The sequence below is a fragment of the Dryobates pubescens genome, chromosome 10, assembly GCF_014839835.1.
Source record: "Dryobates pubescens isolate bDryPub1 chromosome 10, bDryPub1.pri, whole genome shotgun sequence".
Lineage (NCBI taxonomy): Eukaryota > Metazoa > Chordata > Aves > Piciformes > Picidae > Dryobates > Dryobates pubescens.
In genome coordinates, this window is record NC_071621.1 from 27312074 (window position 1) to 27324338 (window position 12265).

Below are 12265 nucleotides of genomic sequence, written 5' to 3' on the forward strand. Positions count from 1 at the left end.
CATCATAATGCAAAACATCAGTGCCAGGAGGTGTTTAGAAAATTTACTATTAAATAACATTTAGAATCACAAAAGTTAAGAGCATCAGAGAAGAAAAGTTGCAGTGAAACAAAGTCATGAAGGCACCAGGGAGACTAGTGTATGAGTCAGCAGAGATGGTGAAATCCAGACATTAACACTTTCCAACAGGTTGAGGTTGCACTTTCCTGGCTACTTCTGAGAAACCAGCACTGATCAGAAAAAAACTCCTAATATTATCAGAAAAGTGGGATCCCTGCATAAAACACACTGCTATTGAAATCACATTTCTTTTTCTGGTTGCACTCTAGCTGTTAGAAAGAAGAGGTGAAGATGCCACTTCTATTTTTGACAAAGATTGAGGAACTATCTACAGTATTTTCACATTTTGGAGATAGTATGCAACTCTGGGAGGACTGTTTTAATCACTGCCATAAAACACAGTGGAAAGCAAAATGTCACATTCACAGATGGCCTGCATGGGTTTCACAGAGCCACCCATCTGGTGGCAACATCATAGAAGCAAAGAACATGAAGATTCCCAACCACGAGCACTTCTGAGAGCTCTCCTTCCAGGAATGAAGGCCCTATGTGTCCAGACACAATACACAGAGGACATTTTGAGCAATAATTGCCATTGCAGACAGTATTGTATAGCAAAAGATACCCCAAGAGGAATACATGGAGACTTAACAGAAGAAGACCCACAACTCATGCATCATGCTGTAAAGACTGTAAAGCTCTACTACTCAGGAAAACAGTGCCTGAAAAACAGTCACTACACTGTTTAAGCTTCCAATAAATAATAGAAAGTGGTCACAGCAACTGGAGAGAAGAAGGGAGAGCTGAATTTCTTTTTCTTTCTTTTCTATTTCAGTCATTTTAATCATGTTCAAGTTCTATACCAAATCCACTATAAAAAGGAAGCAAAAAAAAAAATTAACTCAGAAAGTCACTGTCATTATGGTTAGCACACTAATGCCCTGAAAAATGAACTATCAAAGAGAAAAATTACAGTCTTCCTAACAGGAAAAATAGTTTGTGACAGCTACTGCACTGTGTTATCAAGTAATGACCATATCTATTATAGAAAAATGTGACTGTAGCAGCACTTACATTCTCAGTATTGTCACACCATTACTGTTGCACTGTGCAGCAACTACTACTTAGGCACACCTTCAACAGCTCAGAAGGCTGCACTTTACCTTCACTCCTCCTGCTTATCCTACAAACAGAAATTGTTCAAAATTCTGTATAAAACTCTTACCCTGAAATATGGACTACCTATTAAAACAGAAATTATCCAGAGGAAGAATTCAGTACTTCAGGGTGGTAGGATGATACTTCTCACTACCACAGCATTTTCTTTCACCTGCTGCTTTTGTTTCATTGGGGTTTTATTTTAATTTAATTCTTATGGTCTTTCACTTCTGCACTGGCAGTTTCATATTGTTACCAGTATAATATGCTGGTGTTAAACAAAAAGGTGACTGAATATTTCAAACCGGTTAAATTCCTGGCTATGGAATACAAATATCCAACAGGCTGGGTTTGCATGCATTCACAGGCAGTATTTCCAGCTGTACCCTGTTCCCTCTGCCTCCTCTGTGTGACTCTGAGAAGTATTTTGATGATGCAAAGTAGCACAGAAAGAAAATGGGAAAGGACAACATTTCCAAACGGAGAGGATACAAATGGGAAGCTAAATTCCTTCATTATACACCTAAAAAGCATAGTGTAAGATCAGCATGTGAATCATGCAGCACTGTGAGATTAGGATTTTGAAAAAGCCAGGGAAGAACATCACTATAAAACTCTATGCATCCCATAGATAATTAATCTGTGATTTTTATTAGGATGCTTTTATTGCATCAAGGCTCCACTGAACCTCAGCCACTGTCTCCTGAATGACTGTCACAGCTTAAGACCATATGGGCTCAGATAACAAAACATTACCACCACAGATGTAGACATAATTTTACTGCCTACATGACTTCACTGTTCAGCAATGGAAGCAGGGCCACTCAAGAGAGAAGTTAATGTTAGTGAGAGAAGTTAGTCAGAGAGAAGTTAGGCTTAGTGTGGTGGTTTATGACATGGACTCCCTGTCCCAAGTGTTCCAGATGAGTCAGGCAGGTCAGCCAAAGGGTATTATACCACCCTGGGGCTACCATGAGGTCCCATAAATGCTGCCTCGTTGCTCTCCTGAGAGCCTCTCACATTTTTCAGGAGTCTCTATATAGTCCTAAAGACTCCATCTCCGGTCACCCAAATCTCCCCCTTCATATGCCTCCAGTAGCATTTTTCAGAGCATCAGCTCCTCACATCTCAAAAGCCTCTCCCTGTATCTCCTTGCCCCAGTGGCTGTTTCTCTCTCTTGAACATATCTGAGCCAGAAGTTCCTCTAACTGGCTGCTGTCTTGTTGCAGGATGGGTTGTGAACATTCATCTCAGCTCATGGTCTACTCCCCCACCCATGCTGGGACTTCCACTGTGAGTCCCTCACCCAAATAGCTAACACCCTCATCCAAATTTCTAATGCCACCACCTGTCTTTGCTTTGACCCAACACTTGAACAGCTGCATTGGGGGAGTGGTGTGGCTCAGTTGGTAGCACATAAGACCTTTAATGGGGAAGGTCGTGAGTTCAAGCCTGCAGTGGGCACTAGTGTCCTCCCTACTCTAGTCATGAGGTCTGTGGTGACAGGTTGGACTCGATGATCTTTGAGGTCTCTTCCAACCTTAGTGATACTGAAATTATACTGAAATTACTGAAATCAATTCACCATCAAGCAGGAGTCTGATTCATCCATTGATAAGAATCATGTTTACAAATATCTGAAGGGTGGGTGTCAAGAAAGGGCCAGTCTCATCTCAGTGGTGCCATGTGATAGGGCAAGGAGCAACAGACAACAAACACAGGAAGTTCTACTTCAACATGAGGAAAAACTTCTTAAAGGATGACAGAACACTGGAACAAGCAGCCCAGCAAGGTTGTGGAGTCTCCTTCTCTAGAGATGTGGAAGACACATCAAGTTCCTTCCCAAGGTGATCCTGCTTTGGCAGGGAGGCTGGAATCAACCTCCAAAGCTTCCTTCCAACCTCTACCATTCTACAATGATCACAGAATCACAGAATCATTCCAGCTGAAAAAGACCTTTAAGGTCCAACCACTATGTAACATCAATGCATAGCAGACCTCAGACTTTCCTCATCTTCTGTGTTAATCTCTATTTCTCTGCTTTTTCAAGCCACTCTGCTTAATCATTTCGATTTTTCTCCTTTCCTACTACTAGAAGACACTTGGCAACTTACGAGCAGGAGGTTGGAATTTTACACACGTTCTCCATGGCTTCGTCTCTTTTCTTCACACTGACCTCGCCATACTAACAGATACCACCAGCTGCTGGAGGTTGTCAAAAATGTTCCTCCATCCATTAACCTCAAGTTAACCTCAACAGTGGCAGGAGCAATGATTTCTCTTTAACTGCTCAGTAAACAGCTGAAATCTGGGGTCACAGGCTTTACGGGCAGAAGCACTGTCGCATCAGCAGACATGAGTGAATGGAGGGTTTCTGCTGACAACCAGACCATGCCTCTAATGCCAGAGCAAACCTTAAGCCTGGGCATTTTAAAGTGAGCCAACAGGGCATGTCAGCTCCTCATGCTGACTGGCTCATCAGATGGAAAAGAGAAGGGCTTTCTTCCTCTTTGTGCTGTCGAGAACGTACAGACACAGTTTTGTCTGGTGGCACAACGAAACTTTCAGAAGATTGAGTTTCCCCCAACCACTAGTGTGAAACAGCCTAACTACCAAGCATTTCCCCTCAACCCCCAGAACTTCCCAAACTCAGATTACAAGGCTTTGATTGCCTACAGTGGAGATTAGGTTAAAGAGAGAAATTTTCACTCCTCCTGACAAATATCTAACCACAGAAGCAGCAGTGAGATGCAAACTTCACACTTTACACATAATTATAAAACATAAGAAGGAAAACATCAAAAGAAGCAAAATACCCAGACTTCAAAGCCCAGTTTGTATTACTTCAAGCACCTAAAATTTGCCAACATCGGAAAGCTTCCTTGACACAAGAAACCATCTGTTTCCACTTAGTATAAGGGACCAGAGAAGCATGACCCCATGGAGATGTATGGATGGTGCTTTCCTGGGTGATCTGCGGTAGCTAGGTGATCTCTATTTCCAGCCCACTTCTCTGCAATGACAGCTATTTCAGCCCTTCCTGATTTCTTCTGTCATGGACACTAGAATAAGCCAAAGCCTCTGAGATGCAGTGGAACAAAGTTAAGTTCTTCAAAGCATCCCTCCACTTCCACAACACAACTGCCTCAACCCTTTCTAGGAAAACAAGCTTCTTTTGTTAGCACATCATGGGTGTTCTGTTTAACGTAAATCAAGTGAGACAAATTCTGCTGTGGTGAAATATTCTAAGTTTTTTTTCTTTAATTAAATTAAAAATCAGGAAGCTTAAATTCACAGATATTTTCCAACCAACTTGGATAGCATCTATGTATCCTACTGCTTTTACCATGACAGTTGTGAAGGTATGGTTTAGTCATGGGGTCTGTAGTGACAGGTTGGACTTGATGATCTTTGGGGTCTCTTCCAACCTTGGTGATTCAGTGATACGGAAATAGGCTGCTACCCAAAAGACAAAACAAGCACTCCTTTCAATTGTTCACAGAATCACAGAATTACCGAGGCTGGAAAATACCTCTGAGATCATCAAGTCCAGTCTATGACCTAACAACATGACATCAGCTAAACCATGCCACCAAGTGCCACATCCAATCTTTTCTTACAAGACCTCCAGGTGACGGCTACTCCATCACCTCCCCGGGCAATCCATTCCAGTGCCATATCACCCTGTTTGCTTCTCTATGAACTTTTTGAAGTACATCAGTAGAGCACCAAAATCAACATGATCTTGCATGTTTCAAGTGATGGCTTAAATTGGCTTAATAGACTGATGACGATAGAATAGAATAGACCAGACCAGGTTGGAAGAGACCTTCAAGATCATCGTGTCCAACCTATTATCCAACCGACCTAATCAACTAAACCATGCAACCAAGCATACTATCAAGTCTCCTCCCAAACACCTCCAGTGATGGTGACTCCACCACCTCCTCAGGCAGCCCATTCCAATGGGCAATCACTCTCTCTGTGTAGAATTTGTTTCCTAACACCCAGCCTAAACCTCCCCTGGCGCAGCTTGAGCTTGTCCTGGTGCTGGTTGCCTGGGAGAAGACACCAACCCCCACCTGGCTACAACCTCCCTTCAGGTAGCTGTAGAGAGCAATAAGGTCTCCTCTGAGCCTCCTCTTCTCCAGGCTAAGCAACCCCAGCTCCCTCAGCCTCTCCTCATAGGGCTTGTGCTCCAAACCCCTCTCCAGCTTTATTGCCCTTCTCTGGACTCATTCCAGCAAGTCAACATCCTTCCTAAACTGAGGGGCCCAGAACTGGACACAGTACTTGAGGTGTGGCCCAGTGCTGAGTACAGGGGCAGAATGACCTCCCTGCTCCTGTTGGCCACACTGTTCTTGATGCAGGCCAGGATGTCATTGGCCCTCTTGGCCACCTGGGCACACTGCAGGCTCATGTTCAGCCTACCATTGACCAGTACCCCCAGGTCCCTCTCTGCCTGGCCGCTCTCCAGCCACTCTGACCCCAGCCTGTAGCTCTGCATGGGGTTGTTGTGGCCAATGCGCAGAACCCGGCACTTGGATGTGTTAAATCTCATGCTGTTGGACTCTGCCCATCTGTCCAGCCTGTTGAGGTCCCTCTGCAAAGCCTCTCTACCCTCCAGCAGATCAACTCCTGCCCCCAGCTTGGTGTTGTCAGCAAATTTACTGATGATGGACTCGATGCCCTCATCCAGATCATCAGTAAAGATGTTAAAGAACATGGGGCCCAGCACTGATCCCTGGGGCACACCACTAGTGACTGGCTGCCAGCTGGATGTGGCACCATTCACCACCACTATCTGGGCTCGGCCCTCCTGCCAGTTCCTAACCCAATGCAGAGTGCTGCTGTCCAAGCCATGGGCTGACAGCTTGGCCAGGAGTTTGCTGTGGGGGACAGTGTCAAAGGTCTTGCTGAAGTCCAGGTAGACTCTTGGTGGTTTGGGGTATTTCTTCTGTGTGTGTGTGTGTTTTGTGTTACTTTGGGGTTTTTTCAACTATCACCATACAAGACTTCCAAGCAAAATACTGGGGGGGGGGGGGGGAACACGAAGTCAAAATTATTGGTTGGTAATTTGCTACACAATATTGCAGTTTGAACAGGGAAATTTTGGACAGCTAAATTACTTGCTATATCTACGCATTATTCACTTTCTAAACTTACTTAAAACATGTTGATGTTGAGAGAGACCATTCTCCAGAATAGAACAACCTACACAGAGAACCAAAAATGGCTTTTGCGGTAACGGTTGTGAAGATAAGAATAAATCTAGGTTGGTATTAAAAAGAAAAACAGTACTCTTAGCATACAGAATAGCATAGAGACTAATGCTTTCAAAATCACAGCAACAGGGAAAAAAACACAGAGGGAATAAGAAAAGCTTCTAACAAGTAGTATTATTGCTTTTAATCACATTATGCACAAAGACCACAAGGCCAGCGGTTCCCCACACTACCATTTCCATTTAAATTGCCCTTCAGAGCAAAGAAACAGCACGTGATACAAGAAACCATAACAAAGGCGTCCTGGCCTGTATCAGGAATAGTGTGGCCAGCAGGAACAGGGAGGTCATTCTGTCCCTGTACTCAGCACTGGTTAGGCCACACCTTGATCATTGTGTGCAGGTCTGGGCCCCTCAGTTTAGGAAAGATGTTGACTTGCTGGAATGTGTCCAGAGAAGGGCAATAAAGCTGGGGAGGGGTTTGGAGCACAAGCTCTATGAGGAGAGGCTAAGGGAGCTGGGGTTGTTTAGCCTGGAGAAGAGGAGGCTCAGAGGAGACCTTATTGCTGTCTACAACTACCTGAAGGGAGGTTGTAGCCAGGAGGGGGTTGGTCTCTTCTCCCAGGCAACCAGCACCAGAACAAGAGGACACAGTCTCAAGCTGCACCAGGGGAGGTTTAGGCTTGAGGTGAGGAGAAAATTCTTCACAGAAAGAGTGATTGGCCATTGGAATGGGCTGCCCAGGGAGGTGGTGGAGTCACCATCCCTGGAGGTGTTCAAAAAGGGATTGCACATGGCACTTAAAGCCATAGTTTAGTAGTCATGAGGTATTGGGTGACAGGTTGGACTTGATGATCTTTGAGGTCTTTTCCAACCTTACTGATTTTATGATTCTATATCTTGCCATGAAAAATGTCTCTGTTTAATGCACTGGACAACAGAACATGTCAGTACAGCTACTGCAATAGCCTGAAAATCTCCATCACTTGTGAGCAAAAGCAGCAACAACCTCCTTTTCTAAAGCATTAGGCCTTTGGCAACACAAGGTCTTGATTTTTCATGCAGTTTATTTAAAAGCAAAGTGTAAAAGAGAATAGTGAACTACTTCACATATTTCTAGACAACAAGTAAATTAAGTTGTAATTAAGTATGCCTGGCTAAAGGAAGATAAAGATATTTCAGAAGACTGTAATTCAAAACCAAACATATTAACCCAGCTTTCATTTATTCTTGGGATTATTAAGGTTGGTAGAAAAATATATTTTAAAGAAACATGTTGAAGCTAAAATATCATAATAACAAGTCACAGGCTGCCTCAAAGTGAAAATATACAAGTATACAATAATGGTTAATACCACTGATAGCTACAGTGCCAGACCAAGACATAAAATGTTCTGATTGCAAGGTGATGCAGCAGACACCACAATCTTCCTCTGGCAAAATCCAGCACTCCCACAGTCAAGAGAAGCAGATGAAGTGTTACAGTTATCCTAAAATGAGGATTACATCTTAGTAAATAAACAAGTATTCCTCATACAATGTCAAGCAACAAACAAAACCTATGGTTTTGTTGACTGCCCTTTCTTTTCTTTGTTCCAGAGCTTACCTTTTTGTAAGCCAGAAAAGGCCAAGCTGAAGATGCTATTTCCAGCAAACAAGAGCATGAACATGTCTTGGATACTGAACTGAATTACAGAATACTTCAAGCTTAGCCATCTTCTGCCTGTCCCTTTCAAAGAAAAACTACAACAAGCAAAACAAAACCAAAACAATCAACCAATCCAACAAACCCAAACCCCATAACACATTCATGTAGAGCTGAGCACACCTGCTTTGCATCTTTTGTTCTATTGCAGATCTGCAACAACACCACCAATGCTGAGATCCAGCAGCTAATCCCCCACTAATATTTGACATGAAACAAAGCCCACACTCAAAATGGGGTGAAGGGAGACAAGCAGGAAGAGAAGGGGAGGGTTGCATTGCTTCAGATGAAAAGAATCCTTAAGCCCTTCAGGTGTGCTACATTCTGGAACATGTAATTTTTCAGTCCCCAGAAGAATTAGAATTGCTCTTTCTCTCCCAGGCTGCACTTAATTAAATTGAAATACTCAGAGAAATGTAATCACTAAATGATACAGCAAGAAGGCAATGAATTGAAATTTGGAGCTTTTTTAGTTAACAAAGACCCTTTTCTTTTTTTCCTTTTTTTTTTCAATGTGATTACTTTCTAGACACAGTTATTAAAAAAAATGTTTCTGCACAATCATTAAGGCAGACAAGGCTTAAATAAATGTCATAGCATCATCAAAATTATAGCTTAAAAATACTCTTCAGAGGACTGTTAGGTCAAAAGGTGAGGTGAGAAGACCACATTTTCATGTTTTCTTTTGTCAAGGTTGAATACATTTTACCATTTGTGAGCACTGTGACATTCCTTTCTCCCTCAAAAGTCACCACCCATGGCCCCAGGAACACAACAGCAGCCAAGGCTGAAGCTTCTTAGAACATTTTGTTTGCTACATTCTCCTGATCTGCCATCAGAAAATAACAAAAAAGTTGCTCTGCAAAGACAAATAGATATATTTATCTTGGCACTCTTTTTCCCTTGTTTTGCAGGTGCTAAAACCACAAGCTGCTCCCATTTAATTACCCCACCACCATGATAGCCTTCACAGGCTATGACCACAAATAGCACAGACTGCATATTTTTGAATACTCAAAATTCATTTTTGTTCACTTGAGCAGTCTAAGTTTCTCAGCAGTAGATTAGTGTGATAACCATCATTACTGTTTAATAATGTTTATTTCATCATTAGATTGACATAAATGACATATTCCTTCCCCTTTAGAGGCCTATAAACACATTTCTCTCAAAACAGAAGAGCCTACACAAGTTAACAGCACTTACCTGGCCTCTACCTGCATAGCTCAACACAGTGATTTAGAGGGCAGGGGATAATGGTGACAAGCTCCTGCCTGACATGGCAGATGTGTCTCCCCAGTAACACCCCCACCCTACCAGATGCCCTTGCAAGTATGGGGTCCTACAGGAGGTACCAACTAATAATCAGCAAGATGGTTCACCCAGGCCAGAAGTGCCACCAAGACTAAGTGGCCCTAGACCATGCATCAAAACTGCTTCCATAAAAAAAAACAGACAGGTCATTGGCATGGGTGATTCCCTTCTGAAGAGGGCCCAGTATGCAGACCAGACCCAATTCATAGGGAAGTCTGCTACTTCCCTGGACACCAGGTAAAGGACATGACAAGGAAACTTCCCACCCTCATGAGCCCTTCAGATTGTTACCCACTTTTGGTTTCTCAAGTGGGAAGGTGATCACAAGAAGTCCAAAAAACAACTAAAGGAGAATTCAGCACCTTGGGGCAACTGGTTAAGGGACCAGGAGCACGATTCATGTTCTCCATCCCTCCAGCTGCAGGGATTGATGAGTGAATTAACAGAAGGAGTCAGCAGATCAATTTCTGGCTGTAAGCCCAGTATAACCATCAGGGCTTTGGGTTTTTCAGTCCCAAGTTGGTATACACAACAGCAGGCCTGCTGGCAACAGATGGGATGCCCCAAGATCCTTTTAGCAGGGCTAATGACCCAGAATCAAGGGGAAGTCCAACAAGGCCAGTATCATATTAGGATTCTGCTACAGACCACCCATCAGGGCAGAGCGGCAGATGAAACATTCCATAAGCAGCTGGAAGTCTCACAATTGCTTGCCTGTGTTCCTGTGGGGGACTTCAACTTCCCAAATGTGTGTTGGAAATACAACTCAGCAGAGAGAGAACAGTCCCAGAGGTTCCTAGTGCATTGAAGATAACTTCCTTAGGCAGCTGTGCTTGTTGTCAGTCTGGATTTTAGTAAAGCCTTTCCCCACTGTTTCCCACACTGTTTCCCACAGCATTCTCCTGGAGAAACTGGCAGCTCATGGCCTGGATGGGCATACATTTCATTTGGCAAAAGCCTGGCTGGATGGCTGGGCTCAAATACTTGTGGTGAATGGAGTTAAACCCAGTCAGCAGCTGCTCATGAGTGCTGTTGCCCAGGGCTGAGTACTGGGGCCAGCCCTGTTTAACATCTTTATCAATGATTTGGATAAGGCCATGTCCCAGGTTACACCCATCCTTCATGGGGGCTGAAAAGAACCCAGGCCCCAGGTGGACAAAAGAAACCTGATACAGGTGGGCAGAGAGAGAGATTTGTTTTTTCCCCCTCCCAGAAGGAGGGCTCCCCCTGGGTCAAAGGTATATTCCACTCCCCCTTCCTGTCCAAGAAGCCTGTTTAAGGAGAAACACCTCTTAGCTCTTTTCCCTGCCTCACCTGCTTGAAAGAGGTCATCTGCTGCTGCTGTTTCCTGCATTCACCATGTGGCAGTCCTATCTCCATGCTGCAACCCATTTTCTAAAGAACTGAATCCATTTGCATCAAGAGACTCCAGTGGCAGCTGGGCCTGGTTTTGTACATTTTTCTATTTACTCTATTTACCACTGTAGCCCTCCCTGTTACTGCTATATATAGATATTGCTTTAAAATTACCTTTTTTACTTCCAAACCGATTCCAGACCATTTTCTTTCATGATTTTACCTCTCCTTTCTCCTGCTTAATTCACTTTTACCTTACTGGGAAAAAGGGAGAGGAAACAAATATCTCTTCTTTTGGGGCTTTTGGACTCCAGGTAAAGCCTTAAACCACCACAGGCGATCAGGTGCACCCTCAGCAAGTTTGCAGACAAAAGTAAGCTGGGTGTAAGTGTTGATCTACTTGAGGGTATGGAGGCTCTGCAGAGGAATCTAGACAGACCAGATCAGTGGTCCAAGACCATTGTATGAGTTTCAATAAGGCCAAATGCCAGGTTCTGGACTTTGGCCACAACAACATCCAGCAGTGCTGCAGGCTTGGAAAGGAGTAGCTGAAACACTGTCCAACAGACAGGGACCTGGAGGTGCTGGTTGACAGCTGGCTGAACATGAGCCCAGATGGCCAAGAGGGCAAATGATATTCTAGCTTTTATCAGGAAGACAGGGGCCAGTAGGACCAGTCAAGTGGGTATACCCCTGTAATCAGCACTGGTAAAGTGGCACCTCAAGTACCTACCTCAGAACCGCATCAGGGCCTCCTCCCCAATCCCATGCACCAAACAAACAGCACAGCATTAGAGACCCACATGGGGTGACAGTGGCAGCACAGCAAGCAGGAGAAAAACATGCCACAGGAGAAAAACAAAAGTGGGGAGGTGAGGGGAGTGGAGGGGCTCTTTTCTCACAAGAGAGCCAAGAAGAATACAGCCAGCTTTTTCCAACAAAATGTCAATCAAGGATAATATGGAAAGACAAATTCTGTCTTGTTAACTCTTCACAGTTAAAGACTGACAGAGAAGCCACAACAATAACACTCATCGAAAAATACATCATGCCTATTATTATTCTACTTCAAAAAAGGTTGAGTCCATGAATTCAATGCAAACTAAAAACTGCAAGAAATGGTCTTGTAGTTCCTGTGTGTTGCTTCTTCAAAAACTCTCATTGCTGCCCTTCACTACCGTAGGTCTTTTCCCAAGCCTGAGAAATACTGCTTCAAGGATTTAAAATTGGCTGCAGATCGTATTCTGCTACTTTTCACTCCCTGGGTCACACAAGCACTCTTACAGTCTCAAGGAAGGGAGCAGAGCTGGCAAAGGAGAGACACACAGACTTTTCAGTAGCAGCCAGCTATCATCTCAGTACACAAAGCACATAAAGCAATTGTGTTCTCCAAATCCAGTAAATCATGATGAGAAAAACACTGGAGAGTCCAACATCCATTTGAACCT

General features: G+C 43.7%; 1 protein-coding gene across 1 annotated transcript in view; it reads right to left on the reverse strand.

Moving 5' to 3' along the window:
* DDX10 (DEAD-box helicase 10) overlaps positions 1 to 12265 on the reverse strand; it is a 192189-nt gene that overhangs the window by 81038 nt on the left and 98886 nt on the right. The window lies entirely within an intron of this gene.